General features: G+C 34.2%; 1 protein-coding gene and 1 long non-coding RNA gene across 5 annotated transcripts in view; one reads left to right on the top strand and one right to left on the bottom strand.

The window, feature by feature from the left end:
* Positions 1-19,795, top strand: part of LOC120772772 — a 497,265-nt gene that overhangs the window by 258,849 nt on the left and 218,621 nt on the right. The gene's annotated exons all lie outside the window — the stretch shown is intronic.
* LOC120772778 overlaps positions 1-19,795 on the bottom strand; it is a 354,753-nt gene that overhangs the window by 168,521 nt on the left and 166,437 nt on the right. Inside the window, exon 3 of one of the 2 annotated variants that reach the window (XR_005705092.1) lies at positions 2,560-2,595. The exons of the other annotated variant lie outside the window; for it this stretch is intronic. This is a non-coding gene — a long non-coding RNA (uncharacterized LOC120772778). The remainder of the gene's footprint in view (positions 1-2,559; positions 2,596-19,795) is intronic. 2 annotated transcript variants of the gene reach the window in all.

A 19,795-nucleotide genomic window follows, 5' to 3' on the forward strand; every position in this document is an offset into this window, starting at 1 on the left:
ACTAGTTTTTAAAAAATTAAATTTTTTTTTTAATTTTTAATTTTTATTTTTTTTTTAATATTTAATATTTTTTATTATATATTTTTTATTAAATATTTTTTCATTTATTTTTCATTTTTAAAAACTCTGCCCACTGCAGCCAACTCTGCTACTCGCCAATTCAATTAATTATTATCCTTTGTTTAAATAATGAAAACGGTAAAAAAATTACGTTATTTAAATTTTACCCTACAAAGTTGAAAATTTATTAATTAAAAGAAAAATTTGAATATTGCATCTCTGCTAAAAACAGCAACATACACATATGTATGCATATGTATTCAAGTATTATATGTATACGTACATTATAGTTGTTAGTTGAGTTGTCAGTTAACAGTGTGTGTGTGTGCTCCTCTCACTCACTCACTTACTCGTGCCTTTCATTCTCCTGCTGATTCCTCAAGCACAAATTGACTGTTGCATATGATTATGAATGCAATTAAGTGAAATTAAGTTAAATAAGCGTGTGCACACACACATACAAACTATTACATAAATACATATGCGTTGGAAACTGATGCACACACACACACACACAGAAAGAGAAAAGCAGGTCAAGCATAAAATGATGTTGCAAGCAGATATGGAGCTGTTTCACGTCTGATTATCTCGCTGTTAAATCATTTGCCATTTAAATATCAAAGCTTATGCTCACGTATACAGATATACATATGTCCGTATGTATCTAGATGAATAGCACTTTGACGTAAGTCATGCAACAACAAAAAAAAAATAAATAAAATAATAATTGAAAAATCATTTGCGCTCAACTGAATACCACAAACGTGGTAACTCATAATTGAATGTCCCGTTGTTTATTAATTAAATGATTACGAGCGCGTGCAGCAATAATAAGCAATATTAAATAATTATATACAAGTAAAAAACACATGAATATATTTACATAAAAAGCGGATAGCAGAGAAAAAGGAAATTGAAAAATATTTTCGTTCAAACCATAAGTTTTTCAATTTGTAGCACGCTAAAGATAATATAAATATATCTTTAACTCTCAGATATAGTTTTTTTTACATACAGGGTGCTCGCTTTATTATGTCGGTAAGTTAGGTTATATTGATCAGCTGTCACGCGATGCATAGATTTCCTGGTCCTATTGCGATTTGATATATAATTTAATACTTCATCCGGTTTCTGTTGGTTCTGTTTGGAAAGACTTCCCTTTAGAAGATGCTGCAGTATTCGAGAGGCTTTAATGGTATCCTGAGATCCAGCTCAGAGCAAAATATTTCATCTAACACTAAAACTTCAACTCGTTGCAATCGATTCACAGCAAAGCAGTAGTGACACTTTACTGTGAAAGCAATCGCTGACTTGCATTGACTTAAAAACTACACATTTAGTTCGAGGTCTTTTTTATTTTTATTTTTGTTTTGGTAGTATAGTAGGAGAAGGATCGAAAGCCGGAGACGGAAGTTTAATCCGCTAAACCTAACCTACTTCCAGTTCCTATCTATCCCACGGAACCACTGGATTAAGTATTACTTAATGGAAAAAAGAAAGACTTTAAGTCTCTTCTATCATACAGACTGACTGACGCCTAATATACTGTATGTGGCTTAGTTTTTTCGTAATTAGAGCTGACGCTTCGCTGCCAGCTTTCCATTTACCAGAGGCCTAACATATGAGTGCTGTAAAATTTTCCACCGAAAAACTACCGCCAAGTGAAGTTTTTAACTTTTCCTTCACATTTGAAAAACGAGAAATGATTGAAAAAATACGTACTCAGAGCCTTCTATGTACTCTCTACACGTCACACGTGACGTCTTAGGTCGTGGCGAAATCGGATAAGGTAGCTTCTAAAGCATCCATGTCCACTCAGTTTATCGGTTAGGTGGAAGTCTAGGTCCCCATGTTTTCTATCTATCCACAAATGGATGTCCGGGATTAGTCTGTGGGTTTACCATCCATTGGTTGAGGTTTGCCATCGTTGTTGCCACACTGTGATGGTTTTGGTTCTCTCCTCTTTTTTTTAAGCCTACAGACGGCACTGATAGCTGGTCCAGCAAATTCGTCTCCCTGGATGGCGGCACACTAACTAGAACTTCAGCAGCGTCGCTTGATATTGTCCGGAAATTTAAGGTCTTCGGAACAGAGTTTACGCTAACATTGATAAGCTGTCCTAATAGCCAGATTAACCTGCCTTGACTACTTTTTGTGTGGGTATTTGATAATTAAAGTGTATCCTAGTAACCGTAGAACAATCAACGACACACATTCGTGCCTAAATCAATGCTACTTCGCCGATTTAGGCGCGAAAAAGTTCATGAAAACGTCTTATTTCTCATTTTGTTAGGGTCAGTTGTCCGTTATTGTTGTATGGAAAAATATTCCGAATAAATTGCAAAGGTCAAAATATAATAAATATTTGTCCTGTTGTGTTTGTTTTAGAACTACTCAAAGTCTAAAGTTTACAAATTTTTTTTAAAAATAATAATTTTAAAATAAAGAATTATTAGTTTTTCCAGCGATTTCAGGCATTAAAATATTTTGATAACTAACCTGTGCGATTTTTGACTCTTGTCTCTTTTGAGTACACTGAAAAATCAAAGGAAAATGATTTTATATTAGTTTTTAAAGCAAAAATATAAAAAAAATATGTATGGATTTAATAAAACTGATACAGAATCTCCTTACGAAGATAAAATAAAAGTAAAAGTATTATTCATATTATTCTTCTAGGAGAAAATAAAATAATATTCCATAAAATATATAAGCACAATTTCGAAAAAAACTTAAACAAACTGTTAACTTATAACAGTGGATTTAAGTCTCTATATCGTTTTCAGCAACAATTTTTTGTCTGATTAAGTCAATGGGAACAGTTGCAACTGGACTACTTGGTGGGTATTACAGGCGCAATGAAAACTACCTCAACCTCTAAGCTCTGGAGGTTATCCTTAACACTCTGTCAATGCGCATACAAGTTCCGTATGAGGCAATAATTACGGCCAGCCGACTCATAATTTTAGGCCATTGGAGCCAGGCTAGACGTCTCTAAGGGCATGGTATCATATTCGTCCTTGCTAATAAACTCGTGTTAAGCGGCAATGCGACCGAGAAAAGGAAATCCACGAGGAACTAAACACATTGTTTTCATTTCTCAGTAGCGAAGAATGGACCAGTGGTTCTGTGATCGATTGTTCTGGCGGTTCAAAAGCCGAAACAGAAACAGAACAACATAACAAAACAGCGCGCTTCTTATATATATCATACATATAAGGTAGCTTCAAGATAATTGACTACAATTCAGTCTCTCAGGCGCAAATTGTGGACATAACAGAACATGCCAAGTGGTTTTTTGCTCGAACCCATAAGTCCATAAACATTCTAGTGAATAACCAAGCGGCAATTAAGAGTATACATAGCGCCAACATAAGCCTCATTGCGTTAGGTTATGCAAGCAGGCAATCTCTAGACCTTAAGTAGGTAACTCCGTTTATATCATCTAGGTACCAGGTCTTATGGGAATAGCAGAATATGAAAATGCAGAGGAGCAGATCTGCTCAGGCAGCTGGAGACACAATTCCTATAAGCTGCCGTATACCATTCAGCTCCTTCAGGTGTTGTTTGAAGCAATGGATTCTAGAGGAATATCTCAGGTCTTGGAACACAAGGTATAACGAGATCACTTTGGCTTCTACTTCTAAGTAAAATGGAGCTTAGTAACATTATGGGGGTCAACACAAGAAACCTAGCCTTAAGTTCCCACTTCCAGAAAATGGTAAACGTGCGCTGCATGCGCTGAGAATGATGAGATGCTGAAACATTATCTTTGCGAATGCCCCCCAATGGAATATCACTAAGAAAAAAATATTATTCAAACAAATCTATTTCCGATACATATTTACTGTCAATATTTAAATGCAGCAATATGTGGCAAATATTGGCCTTAAAAACAAACAAAAACAAAAAAAGCTCAGGCAACCCTTTGCAAACATCTCCTCAGCAAAACCACAGTCCAACATGAAAACCGCAAAAAATTAACTGCACCTGTGAGACAACAACAAAAAACCGCATAAAATATACAGTGCCACATGTGCAACACTCAAGCAAATTGCTGCCACACGCGCCAGCACTAATGGCGCTGCAGAGTAAGCGCGCGGCAACGGTAATGTCATGTGACACAATAAATCATTTTCACATATCAAAATTGCATTTGTTATGAACTCTCGCATTTTTCTCCACTTTATTTTCCATTTCTGTTGTTTTTTGTTGTTGTCGACGAGCGCAAGAACGCTGCACTTCATGATAACTCACTCAAGCGGCAAACTGATAGCTGGCTACAAAGTAATATTGCTGTCATTGTTGTTTTTATTGTTGCTGATATTGTTGTTTTTATTGTTGTTGCTAGCACAGAACAATAGCAGATAATAGTGTACCTGAGACGCAAGTCAACGCAACAAGTCAAAGAGTTAAGCACAAATATTCATCTTGGTAGCACTGACGTTGTATCCACCCCCCACCCCGTTGTATCCACCATCCTCCCCTTCCACTATTTTCCTTGCTCTCTTTAGTTTACTGCGTGGCATCTGCAACACGAGCACAGCAGCAAAGCTATCCATCATCAACGTCAGCACAGCAGCACCGTTATCAACAACAACAAAAAATCACAACAACAATAATAGTTGGTGTTGAAGTTTACAGCACAGTAGAGTCGCAGGATAAACCTGTGCTTCATGCGCACTGAGCGAAAAACTATCGCCGCTCTTTATATGCTTTGTGTTTTCATGTTGTTACTGCCACAATATAACGGTTATACGGCGATGTTGGTGGCCTAAACAAATATACATTGGTGTTTGTATGAACTTTGTGGAGTAAAGCAGAAGTAAGGTTTGCATTAGGGTGGGGCAAACATACCAACTTTTTTGAATTTAGAGGTTTTGGTATACTTCTTCTTCTTCTTCTTTAATGGCGTAGACACCTTTTTCGTGGTAAAAGCCGAGTTAACAACAGCGCGCCAATCGTTCTTCCGATATTTGACGCCAATTCGAGATACCGAGGGAAGACAGGTCCTTCTCCAGCTCTCCAACGGAGCTGAGGTCTTCCTCTTGCTCTGATTTCACCGGCAGGAGTGTTCTCTTCCTTTCGGACAATACGACTAAGCCAGCGCAACCACTGTCTTTTGATTCGCTGAATAATGTCAATGCCTCATATATCTCGTAGAGCTCATCGTTCCATCGACTCCGGTACTCGCCGTCGCCAATGTGCAAAAGACCGTAAGTCTTCCGCAAAACCTTTTTTTCGAACACTCCTAAGGCCGATAGATCAGATAATGTCATTGTCATGCCTCTGCACCATATAACAGGACAAAAATAATGAGTGACTTATAGAGTTTGGTTTTTGTTCATCGAGAGAGGACTTTCCATCTCATTTGCTTACTAAGTTCAATGTACCACCTGTTGGCAAGAGTGATTCTGCTTTGGATTTCAAGGCTGATATTGTTGTTGGAGTTGATACTAGTTCCAGAAATTATTTATGACTTCCAAGGATTGACTGTCAACAGTGACGGTATTTCGTCTTGTCCTCAATCACAACCAGACCCAAACGCTTCGCTTCCTTCTCCAGTCAGCAGAACGCAGAACTAACGGCGCTCGCTGTTCAGGTCAATGGTATCAATATTATTGGCGTACGTCAGGAGCTCTATACTATTATAGAAGATTGTTCCTTCTCTGTTTAACTTCTCAGCTCGATTAATATATTAACGATAGGAAGTCTCCTTGTCTGAAATCTTTCTTGCAGTTCTCCGACGCCGTATTTGAATAAATCGATCGGTAAACCATCGACCCCTGCCGCTTTGTTGTTCTTCAGGCGGATAATTGCTATTCGAACCTCATCATAGTCGGGCCATCGTCGTCGATTGTTGCATCGGGTTCGCCATCTCCAAATGTAACACATTCACTGCCGGTCAGCAGGCTGTGCCCTCCATAACTTCAGTATGCCCTGAACATTAAGCACTAGATAACTTCTTTGAGACTTATAAGAGTAAGCTCCGGTCATGAAATCTTCCGTCAGTCCTCGCCACTGTCGGCCAGAGTTTCAAGCTCTTCATACTCACGCATTTTGGCCTCTTTATTTTTTGTCTGCACATGGGTCTCGCTTTCCTCTTCAACCTCGGTATCCAACTCAACATTATGAGATAGGTGTCCGCTTTCTCTCCACTGCGACACGACAGTTCTCATCGTTCCTTTTGTTCCTTCGACCTTTAGAAAAACCAATGGATTTGCTTGAGGCTGAACGTAAAGAACTTGAAATGCCGTCCCACAGTTCTCTCATACTAACTTGCTGATGAGTGCTGTCAGCAAGCTGGATTGCAAGTCGAGTAGAAAACCTTTCCGCCGTCGGTTGTGATGGTAACTCACCTTAGTGTATATAACATCCAATATATAGGTATGTAGATATGTATGAATGTATATATACAAATATACCATGTGCTCACATTTCCGCTACCGGTTCGCTATATCCCCTTTGACCGCCACCGCACTCCACCTGCTGGCAACACGACGCTTATATAACTTTCTGACTTTACAGCAGGCGTTTCGCCCAGCTGGACCGCCGACCTCGAGTTGAGTACGTGCGTTGTATATCGCTGCTGAAGGCCTTTAATAACGCTTTTCTGTCGGCAACTTCTGCCACCAACGGCTATCGACTATTAAAGCTACTTTATGGCATATCGAATATTTTCGTGGACGTTTTTGTTGTGCTGGGCTTAAAGTCATATTTCGAATTTCATACACCTCATATTTCGCGATGCAATGAAAAAGTATTGAATATTTCAGGCACTGTTTGAGCACTTTCGACTTCAAATTTATGCTCGGAAATCACAAGCATTAAATGGGGTTTACACGATTGATATCAGCTTGCTTTTGCAAGGAATCAAATGGGCTTTCTAGTGGTGGTTGTAACGTCAATGGTTGATATGACTGACTTGGTAGTGATTAAAATGTGAAATGCGCTAAAGTTTACCCCGCACTTTATACTTCTTCATATTTTTTACACGCAAAAGTTGCATACATGGGAGTGGTTTAGTTTTCAATTATTGAACTCGAGAAATTCGAATGCAATTGTTGTATTAATTATACAAGTAGATACATATTTATCCCCATAGCACCAGTTGTTTTACAATTGCGACAAGAAGACTTACAATTTTCTAAAAAATTCAAATATTCGATTTTTTATCCATACTTTTCGAACTCGTAGTACTTTCAACTGGTGCACTAGGTGGCGCTGAAGTAAATCTAAAAGCTCCCAATATCAAATTCATTTAAAGAAATGTTTTTCAATTCGTATCATGTAATTCAATATATAATTGTTGGTACTCTTAAGGTCTTGGATAGGTCTTGCTCAGAAAGCTCTTCTGTGTTTAAAGTTGTTCGAAAGATATATATATCAGTCCTAACATGTATGTATTTAACTTTTAACTGTGGACAGTAGTTGCCACTGTAGTCAAGTAGGCTTCCAAAAAGCCTATTAGAATCATTTTAAGAGAACTTATATATTGTAACACACCTTGTGGCAACTGGAACGTAATTCAAAACGTAATTTCCTAGGCCTACTTTATATATATTGATCAAACAGATAAGCGTGATTTTGTCCCTTGCTAAAGAGCCTCAATTTCATGACGATCGGTTAGGTAGTTCTCAAGAAATCTTGCCAAACGACTTCAAAAACACATTTTCCAGAAAAACGCGTTTCGAGTGCACAAGCTCTCAAGGCTGTATCTCAGAAACTATTAAGGACTATATTCCAAAAGACAATTAAAAAAAATCAATTTTTTGGAACCCGTAATCCCAGGTAACCCCTTATTTTAATTTTTCTATAAAAAGTTGATTTTTGCTTTAGCCTTTAGCGCTGAAAAGTAGGCAATATTTTTTTATCATTTTAATAGTTGTTCCGTTTCACAAGACTAAGCGGAGCAGAATAGAAAAAATAATTAATTTGGTGGATTTATCCCACAAATAGACAAATTTTTATATAATATTAAGCGATTTAGCTAGTTGGCTTCGCTTATGCAAACGAAGAATTTAAACTACTCAAGAACCTAACTTCTTAAGAACTTAACTTCTTTTTGTAAAAGAGCTCTTGTATACTAATACAATTGGGGTTTGAAACCAATCGCTCATTTTAAATTAGACATAATGAATGTAACCAAGCTGTAATACGATAAAAATTCTAGAAGAACTTGCCCTAAAAAGCCGGTTGCACATTTCACTTTCGGATATTTCTACTTCAGAATCCCGGTCGCAATACATTTAATTTTGTTAAATTTTTTGTAACTTTCTGTAAAAAGTAGTTAAATTCTATTTTGGTGCTGAAATATAGGCAATATATTTTCATGTACTTATAAAGGGCGATCCATTTCGAGGTTCCCTACTATTTTAAAGAAAAGCACAAAAACTTCTAATATAATGGGGAATGTTTATTATCATTGGAAAGACCATTATTTGGCATTTATTTTTTGAAGATTATTTCATTCAAGCGTTGGCCGCACCTACGTCTCAGATAGGCCAGCCGATGGATCCAATTTTCGATGACTCGTTCGAGCATTTCGACAGGTAACTTGCGAATAAAATGTGTGATATTTTGCTCCAAGGCTTAAATCGAAGGAGGATTGTTCGCATAGACTGTAGACTTTACATATTACCACAGGGAAAAGCCCAACGGTGTGACATCACACTTGGTAGACAATTGAGCGGACCAAAACGTGAAATTATTTGCTCACCGAAGTGTTATTTTGTTGAAACCAAATGACGCCGTGATCACGAGCTTCAATTTCAGGCATCAAATAGTCGGTTATCACGGCGTGATTTTTAAAGAAATACGAACGGATGATTCCAACGCCCCACAAACCATACAAAGCCGTGGTGTTTTCTGAATAATTCTCTTCAGGTTGGTCTTCGTCACAAATACGGCAATTTTGATTGTTTACATACCTATAAAACCAGAAATGGGTATCATCGCTGAAAAAAATTTGGCTCGAAAACGTCGGATCTTCCTAGAACTTTTCAAGAGCCCATAGAGCGAAGCGATGTTGCTTAGGAAACTCGAGCGGTACAGTTCTTGCACAAGCTGTATTTTGTATGCTTGCAATTTAAGACCTCAACGCAAAATACGTCAGTCTAAGTTGCTGCGAACGGCGCCGAATCGAATCTCTATGGTCTTCGTGTACACTCTCAGCTACGCCTGCTATATTTTCTTCACTGCGTGTAGGACGTAGTCTATTGGGTCAAATATCATCCAAAAATGATTGCTATGTCTCAAGATGTTGATCATAAGTTGAGCAAAGCGCGCGAAGCACATTCCTTACGGAACTTTTGTTCAGACGCATGGAAAGACTTCCATGAGGAAATGCCAAACAATACTGAACAAAAAAAACATGACAGCTTAACACTACTCACACGTGATCTGTCAAAAAAAGGCTATTGATAACTGTACCTCTGCTTGGATCCCGCGTTATATTGTTTTGTAGGGCTTTATAGGAGTCAGTAGAAGTTGGGTTAATTATATAGTAACACCGTTCCCGTTCCCACGACAGTGGGGAACGGATCCGATTTTTACCCGGTCAAGGACTGTCACCTCGGCAGAATTCTGTCGCTACAACAACAACAACAGTTTATCTCTTAACAAGATTAAGCGCGGAACTTGGCAAAGCTTTTTGAATAAAATTTTGAAATAAACTATTTATGGACTTAAGCTAGTTATGTCTTCCGGTTTTAACGGAGTAAAAGGGGCGTTGCAATAATAATTCGGTATAAAATCGTTTTATATTCTTTTTTGAAAAATGTTTGCTTCCTAATTATAACTCTCTTATTTTGCACAGATGTGTTTATAAGGACACCTTTATCGTAAACAACTGCAACCTTGGTTAGAGCGATAGACAGACAGACAGGTCATGATTCGTGTTAGATACCTGATTTCGGGTTTTTGAATCTCAAGTGCAACTGTGCAAACATAAAAATAACGGAACGACCTTTAATTTACTTTGCAAAAAGTTAGGAAATTGCAAAAAAAAATAGTTAGCAATTAAAAAAAAGCATTTTCACTACCGATAACTTAGAACTACTGACATCTAAACCCACTTATGCAACAGACATATGTTTTGATATTTGAACAAAGTTCCTCGCATCTTAAAGCGAAGCGGGTGCGACAAATTTAGCACAATACTTTGCAAAACCGTTAGTTTTCTGTATGCCCTTAAACTATAAGCATTGCAAGCAGAAAGCGCAAGCAAAATGAAGTTAAGCTACAAGCTCACATTACTAGTGCTGATCAGCTGTCTGTACGGCACTACCGATGCCCAGAATCGTATTGTCGGTGGCGCAACCACGAGGATCTCGAAATATCCGTATATGGTAGGGATACTAAAAACGGGCGGAACATACTTTTGTGCCGGTTCGCTTGTCACCACAAAAAATGTGCTCTCAGCGGCGCATTGTGTGTACGATAAGCTAGTTTCGGAACTCATTGTTATCGCCGGTGTTACGGATCTAAGACAAAAAGGACAGCGACGAGGTGTGAATCGTATGTGGATTCCGGAAGGATTCGATTTGATTCCCAACGATTTTGACGTCGCCGTGCTCGAGCTCCGCAAACCCATGGTTCTTGGTGTGAATGTGGCCATCATACCGCTGGGGAAGACCCGCATTAGAGCTGGCATGCGCATGCGTGTCAGCGGCTGGGGAAAGACAAGCGAAAACGCGCAAACCGCCGAAACTAAACTACGTACGGTTGTTGTGCAGATCATTGGTTACGACAAGTGTGTCAGTAAGTATAACAAGTCCAACACAAAAATAACGTCAACAATGTTGTGTGCCGGACATGGCGATAAAGATGCATGCAGCGGTGATTCCGGCGCACCAGCAGTTGTTAATGGTAAGCAGTATGGCATAGTGTCGTTCGGCAATGGTTGTGGGCGAAAAGCGTATCCGGGTGTCTATACAAAAATAATGAATGCAGATGTGCGCGACTTCATTGACGATTGTATTCGACAGTGAGAGCGAGGTTGATTTTTACTTAATACTATTAAAATGAAGTTTCAAATTTGTAAACATATATTTCGAGTGTTTTTGTTTTTGGTAATAAACGTTTTGCTTTTGTAATAGACATTTGGCTTTTGTAAATTTAGAGGGTTAACTGAAGCTTGAAAACTCGCCACGACGACTGTCAAACTCTAAAAGAAGACAAGGACAGTATTAAGCGATCCAGAGGTGCTCCAAAGTGGTGTGTAAAGCAAGTCAAAGGAACTTCTATCTATCTAATCCTCCACTTTTGTAAAACTTTAGTTATTACTCAATATTTTTGAGTTTACAGAGATACAACTCGGTCTTACTAAAAAGTTTTCCCGAGCTTATGTTTTAGTGTTGAACTCGAGGTTTTGGCTTAGTGTTAAATTCAAATTTATTGTTCAGTATTAAAACTCGAGTTAATGGTTTAGTGTTAAACTCGAGTTAATGGTTTAGTGTTAAATTTGAGTTTATGGTTCAGTATTAAAACATGAGTTTATGGTTTAGTGTTAAACTCGAGTTTATGGTTTAGTGTTAAACTCGAGTTTATGGTTCAGTATTAAAACTCGAGTTTATGGTTTAGTGCTCAACCTGAGTTTATGGTTTAGTGGTAAACTCGAGTTTAGGGTTTAGTGTTAAACTTAAGTTTATGTTTTAGTGTCAAACTCGAGGTTATGGTTTAGTGTTAAACTCGAGTTTATGGTTAAGTGTAAAGCTCGAGTTCATGGTTTGGTGTTAAATCTCGAGTTTATGGTTGAGTGCTAACTTGAGTTTAAGGTTTAGCGCTAAACTCGAGATTATGGTTAAGTGTTAAGCTCGAGTTTATGGTTTGGTGTTAATCTCGAGATTATGGTTGAGTGCTAAACTTGAGTTTAAGGTTAAGTGTTAATTTCGAGTTATTGTTAACTGTTAAGCTCGAGTTTATGGTTTGTTGTTAAACTCGAGCTTATGGTTCAGTGCTAACTCGAGTTTATTTGTAGTGTTAAATTTGAGTTTATGATTTAGCATTAAAACTCCAGTCTATGGGTAAGAGCTAAATTCAAGTTTATGGTTTAGTGCTAAATCTGAGTTTATGGTTTAGGGTAAAACTCGAGTTAATGGTTTAGTGTTTTCCGTTTAACACTTGACCAAGCATGGAACTGGTGTTATAATATTACCACACAGAGAACCCTAAAGTTTTAAAGGAACATTGGTTATCTATTCACTAACTCAAAATGAGTTCCAAAGTGTTTGTGTTCAATAATCTGCTGATATAAAGCATTATATAGCAAATTTACAGTTACGTTAAGCATTCTCTTCATACTGTTTGCAAAGATACTGCCATTTATGCCACCCTCTAATTAACTCGCTTGGTATTCAGGCCAAAAGTAGTGTTTTGCTGCGTTCCCTACAGCAATCGGCAACTGCCGTTTATCTACAACAATACGGTATATAACTAACCGGTTGTAATACCCAGTGGCATTATTGTCTGTCTGTAATGGAGTGCCTTTAGCAATTCTTGTTACCGTTGTTCATTCTGCTTGCACCCAAAGCTATGAGCTTGCGGACTGAGTTGACACCCAATTCGACAGCGAATAAACAGAAAACACTGCGAAGATAATTCGGCAGGTCAAAGAATACTTAAATTTTAAGTAAAAACCCGTTAAATGACCAAGATTTTTAAACCAATTCGTTATGGTGACGGTACAATATAAAGCTATATACTTTACTTGAACGGTGCTCGAATTTTCGAATATATTTTATATAAAAAATGTCTTGTTCACATTAGTTGGTCAAGCTGTGTCTAGCTGTACAGGAACTCATCTTTCTATAAACAAATTTCTGAAATAATTTCTCGGTTATGGTCACAAATTGCTGGTTCGACGGAGTGTTTTGTGATAATTTATCGGAAAGCATTAACTTTCCCCAAATTATGAGGTAGGAACTCATTCCTACCAGATTGAGACCATATTGACTCTGAGTCATAAAAAATTCTTTGGTAAGCCTATTTTCTCTGCTTTCGGAAATATCTTCCGTATACTCGATTCATTGATGCAAAACATGCTTAAAAGCATTCTATAAGCTTTTAATGGAATTGCTTCTCTAAAGTAAGTTTCAAGGAAATACTATCCAATGACATCTCCGTGCATTATATACAGTTACGGTATATAACTGTTAGCTTCTAACAAATATATAAGCTTAGCTCCAGTAATTATATTTAGAAGAGGCATATTTGAGACCATAATTTATTCTGAAGCTTTCGAACGTTCTAATGAAAAAAATCGAAAAATGAACCCGAAAAAGTAGTCCAGCTTTATCAATATTTATATAGAACTGCAAGCAAATATCTTTGTTATACTGTTATTTACTGTTCTACTTAGCTTTTTCTGCTCTTGAAACAGCAAATACATTGAAGAAAATAAATCAACATCAACAAGCAACATAGTTAGATGGCAATGACCTTGATTTTGACAAATACTTATTTTCTTTCTTTTAAAAAAGAACAAACAAATTCTGAAAAACTGTGCTAGTATCTAGTTATATGTACATACATACATACATACATATATGCACATACATGCATACATATGTATGGATATACCAGTTAGCCTAGGAAATCTATTCCAGTTAGTGTATTATTTATTAATTTGGACAGAAAATAGACAAACAAACTATAACATGTTTTCAAAATATTAAACTAAACTAAAAAAAATTCTCAGAAAAATTTTCGAAATAAAATCAAAAGGAATCGAAAAAAAATTCTAAAAATGTTCGAAAATAAATTCGAAAAAATTCCAACAAAGTTTCATAAGTTCTCTAAAAAAGTTTCAAATTAATTTCACAAACATATTTCAAATCAATGTTTGAAAAAAAACTCAACATAACTTTCGAAAATATTCGAAATTTTGCAAAGAATTTTTGTCTTTTTAACAGCTAAAACTATTAACGCTCTCGACTGATTGCGCATTTCTCAAATATAAAATTTTAAAATTTCCAAAAAAAAAGCTTGTGGAAAAAGTTTTAAATTTTTGAAATTGGTATTTTTCTCATTATTGCTTTTTTGTAAGTATTAAAGTTGTAAAATAAATTTTTCCAAATATGTAACCTAAAGCAATTTTCGAAAAATTTCAAAAATTTAAAAAAAAAATTCAAAAATTTTCAAAACCAAATATCAAATAAATTTTGAAAAATTGCTCGAAATATTGAATATATAATTTTTTTTACAACTAATTTTTATTAAGAATTTTTACTTATTACGTTTGAAAATAAAATTTTAAAAATTTTGCAAAAATTGGTGTGTCGTAAAGATTTTAAATCGTTAGTATATGCTTTTTCTCAACATAGCGTTTTTTGTAACTCTTAACATTCTTTTAAACCTTCGAAAGTGGCTTTTTGTAGCTATTGAAGTTCTGAAATGATTTTTCTTCGAAAATAAGTTTTTAAAATATTAAAAAAAAAACATGTTCGAAAGAGTTATAAGTTTTCGAGAAAAAATTAAAACTTCTAAACTTATGTATCATGTAGTTTTCAAAATTAAAAAAAATATCGAAATTATTTTAAGTCTTTGGAATTGATTTTTTTTTTTTGTAACTAAAATTCTGAAATGATATATTTTCAAAAATTAATTTTAAAATATAACAAAAAAAATTTTAAAAATGTTCGAAAAATTTATAAACTTCCGAAAAAATGAAACTTGTTAAGCTTAATACTTTATAAAAATTAACTTCCGTTTTATAAATAATGTTGTTTTTTTAATATTCACGCCAAAAGTGAAATTAAAAAAAATTTCAAACAGGATTTTTAAAACTGTTCTAAAAAATTTCAAGTTTTCGTACACAAAAATGTTTAACTTTTAACGATCTAAAGAGTATGTTTTACAAAATTAAAATAAGAAATATTCAAAAAAATTTGGAAAAGAATATATTCGAAAAAATTGTTTTTTTTAATACATATTTTTTTGTTTTGTCTTTTGGCTAAAAAAGAAAATTAAAAAAAATTTCAAACACAATGCGAAATTATGTTCGAAATTTCGTACATTTTCGAAAAAAGTACTACTAAAACTTTCTTACATTTTCAAAAAAAAAACACAAGGTTTTTTTCAAAAACAAATTTAATAAAAAATTTTCGAAAATATTTTTTTGAAAATAAGTTTTGTTCGAAATTTTTTACTTTTTCGAAAAAAAAGTTTTGTGCTAAAAGCTACGTTTTTTTTTTCAAAAACGAAATAAAAAAAATGGTAAATAATCGAAAATAATTTTTCTGAAAATATTTTTTTTTGAAAACATTTTTATTATTAACGTTCCAAAAAAATCATAAAATAAAAAAAATTTTCAAAAGTAAGTATTAACTTCGTTTATTTGCTTCTCCATTCCAATTAAGTTGCAACATTGTCATCTGGCAAGCTTTAGAAAATAGAGTAACAAGCAGCTGACATTTAAATCCCAATTTGCGCCCGCAATTTGTTGGTGTTAAGTTCAAGCAATAAATGTTGCGTTACGTGACGTCGTTCACCTTTGCCACCGTAAATAAATGAACCCCACGAACACACGCTTACATATAACAGCACACCAGCCGCCGAGCTGCTGCAGGCCGACAGTGCCGCGCCGGCAAATCGACGAAGAGACAAAGCGAGAGCACCGCAGGCGAGCCAATCGCTGAGAAATTTACAGCAAGACGCTGGCAGCGCCGGGCGAGGGCATTAGAAAGCTTAAAGGTTAAGGCGACAACAAATTGCCAACTGCTACCTGCCAGCAACAATGCTGCTTACCTTACTTTGTGTTGTTGTTGTTTCTTTTTGTTGTTACTAAAGGCGCTGTAGCAGCTGTTGCTGCTTGCCGGGGCGTCTTGGCGGCTGTTGCAATCCAACTTTTCAATTAAATTAAGTTGAAGAATGGCGAAATGCCCTGACTGTATGAAGCTGAGGGCGCCGGAATGCCAGAGTGTCAGAAATTATTATTATTATTATTATTCTATGCAAAACATGTTTCAATAGAAAGTTTACAAGCGTCACGGCTGCAAGTTGCTAAACAGGCCTACTCTCATTGAAGGCGCTGCCAGTGGCAATTTGTTGTGTTTTTACGTGTTTATTGTGACGATTTGTTGTTGTAGTAGTTGTTGCTGCCTCTCGAATGAATGACTTTCGTTTTGTTTATTAAACAGTTTGCTTTTGATATTCGTAATTTCTTGTAGACGCTCTTTATGCTGCGAAAATATTTATTTGGCCTGTTATTTCAGCAGCTGTTCAACTCCGAAAAGTTTTCGAACATAAATTCCATGTTCGCAGAAAGAAATTATTTTTTTCCAATAAGAGTTGGAGTGTGGTCAGACACAGCATAGACTAACTTTGTTGTTAATTTGCGGCCATAAAAATTCTTCAATTATGTAAGGGAAAAATATTTCGTGGTATTTTCGAAAAAAGTAAAAAATAAATTAAGCAAATGCTAAAAACAAACGGTGTAGAATAATATAATATATTTATATATTCTTTTATTTTTTATAAATCTGTGAAGAAAAAGTTTGGTCACATAAAAAATTTTATTTATTTTTTAATGTGGCAACTCTGCCAAACATTTTAGAAAAATAATGCACAAAATTTGCTACGCTGTAATAAGTAACCACAATTTCCATTTCTCCATATTAAAGACTATAAAAAAACTTAATATTTATTTTTAATATGGCAACTCTGTCAAACATTTTTTCAATTTTTCAATTTCAATTTTTACGATTACTTCACTGAACTTGCTTTAGTTCAATAAATCACTAAAACGATATTTTACCAGAATCAATATTTTACAATTAATAAAAATTTCAGGTGGCAACTCTGCTCAAAAGTTTTGTCGATCAGCAATATTTGTATGTCCCGCTATCGTATAAAATATTCACAATATCTTACATTGCTTATACCTTAAATCAAAACCTTATACATATGTACATATGTACATACATACATACATATCTGTTGTAAAGTGGCAACTCTCTTCAAGCTGATTTTGTCTGTCGAAAAATTTCAATAAATCTTATAAAATATACACATTGCTACATGAATGTCATGAATGCAATTTACTCAAATAATAAAAATAATAATATTTTTTCGGAAAGTGGCAACTTTGAATTGGTTTATATAAAAATTTGTAGAACTGTTAGGTGGCAACCTTTAGAGAAAAAATGTTTTTTTTAACTAAACTGATACATTTACACACCATTTGGCGGAGATATTACGCAATATTGCATACTAAAAATTTTGTATAACTAAATAAGTGGCAGTTCTGGAAGAAAAATATTTTACACGAACAAAGAGAGCTTAACACTGATTTGCCAATGCTAGAATTTTTTATGCATAATATATTTTTTCAAATAACTAAATACATGATGAATATGCTAGAATTTTTTATGCATAATATTTTTTTTTAATAAATAAATAGGTGGCAACACCCCTAAAAGCGAAGTACTTTATGAAATATTTTAACACTGAGAGAAAAGTTTAAATAAAATTTTGACTCAGTAATTAACAAAATTTTGCAATTTACTTTGTCTTGGTTTTTATATTCCAAATTTAAAACAGGTGGCAACTCTGAGTTTGAAAATTGTATTATTAATTGCTGTCAATTTATTGGTAGCACTGATTTGTCAATGCAAAAAATTTTGTTAATAATAAACTTTTTTCAAATAAGGTGGCAACGCCTACTAGAGGCATTTTTTCTAACACACAATTTTGACTCCGTGAGCTGCAAAATTTTGCAATTCACTTTATTTTGGTTTTTATACCCTAAATTTAAAAAAGGTGGCAACTCTGACTTTGAAAACTATATTATTAATTGCTGTTTCTTTTGTTGTATTGGAATTTGTAATAAATGTATCAAAGTTTAATTATTTCTTAAGTAAGGTCTTAGGTGGCATTGCCAAAGTATTTTTTCATTTATAGCGGAAAGCACCGTTATGAACATAAATTTCTTTTAATTTATTCAATATTTTGCAGAAATGCGATTTTTATAGGGAGCTTATAATTAAAACTATTTACATATTCCCAATTTTTCCATCACTCACACTCACCAAGTTGACACACAAACTCTCTCTCCTGAGAGAAAAGTTTTTTGCAGCAAAATTTGAGCGAAGTCAAAACAAACTTTGTTCCTACACACACTCGTATAGGCTATTTAGAAGCAGTTAAAAGTAATTACGCCAACAATATTATGACAATAAAATGAATGAGCGAAACATGATGTTACAACAATAACAAGAAAGTGAAGGGAAGGAGAGGTAATAATAAAACGGAAAACAAGTAATCAACATAAGTAATAACATAACAGTACATGAAACAACTGGAATTGACAGAAGCGCATCAATACACACTCATACATATAAAAATAGACATACCTACACACACATATGTATATATAATGCATATATCTACGTACAGAAATACATGTACAGCATAGAGTTACTTAGCGCCAGTCAACTCGAGGGCCAGCACCATAAAAACAACTTTTTTGTTACTAATTTTCAGTTAAACATGCATATGTATATTTGTATGTGTTTGTATATATATAGTTGAGTGTATGCGTGGGCAGCTAACTACAGCTTGTGGCACTGCCACTCACATTATGAGTGAGAAAACTCTCCCTTGCTCCGTGTATGTGTCTATGTGTGTGCGTTTACTTGCGTGGGCGTGCGGCACACCAAGGCACACCGGTGCGTATGCGCAACTTTACCCGGTGGGCTCATTTCACTATGCTGATTTTGTAATTGAAATTTCGTTCGCGATAAAACGGTGCGTGGCAAGCGTAAGAGCACACGTGGGTGGGTAGTCATGTATTTCTCTGTGTATGTACATTTATTTAAGTGTATAAAACATAGTTTAATGTGAAAATTTAAATGTTTCATGCTGCTAACTTTCTCTTTCTGCAGCATATGTTTCTTTCAAAGAAATTCATTAATAATTTTTATTAAAAGGGCAACTTTCACAAAATTTTAGCATATTTTTGATAGAATTTTATATTAAACTTTTTCCGTTAAAAGTGCCTTTCATAGATTTTTTTTAATATTTTTCGTAAATTTTTTGTTTCAACTTTATTTTAAGCGTTAAAACTGATAAAAAAAAATAATTTTATATTTAAAATATAACTAAATTTCTGTGACTTTTTAGAATTTTAAGCGTAAAAGCTTTTATTAAACATATTTTATTAAAACCGGTTTTCCATAAATTAAAAAAAAAATGTTTACTTCAATAAAACAAGTATTAATCAAAATAATAAAAATTTCCTAATATTGAATGCAGAAAAAATTTATAAAAAAAAGTTAAAAAAAATAAAAAAATTAGTTTATAATAATTTATAAATAGATATATTTGCTTTAATTAAAATATATTTTTTAAATTTTAATTAAAAATATTTTTAAATTAAATTTTTTTGTAATTAAAAATATTTTTTAAAGTTTTACTGCAAGAATTTTTTAAACAAAATAAAAGTAGTATAATGTTTTTTTTATCATTTTCATTTACTTATTTTTTTAATTCGATTGTTTTTATTTTTTCTACATTTAATTTTCAGACACTTTTTTATCATCCCGTTTAATGTTTTTTTCAGTAGCAAAAAATATTATCTTTTAATTAAAAATGTTTTTTGATTATTTTTTTTCCTATTGAAATAAATTATTTCATGATTTAAAAAAAAAGTCCTCATTTAAATAAATTCTTCAACGAATATGTCTTTTTATCAAATAAAAAAAAAATTAAATATTACATTATGTATAATAATTTA

The sequence above is a fragment of the Bactrocera tryoni genome, chromosome 3 (genome assembly GCF_016617805.1).
Source record: "Bactrocera tryoni isolate S06 chromosome 3, CSIRO_BtryS06_freeze2, whole genome shotgun sequence".
NCBI lineage: Eukaryota > Metazoa > Arthropoda > Insecta > Diptera > Tephritidae > Bactrocera > Bactrocera tryoni.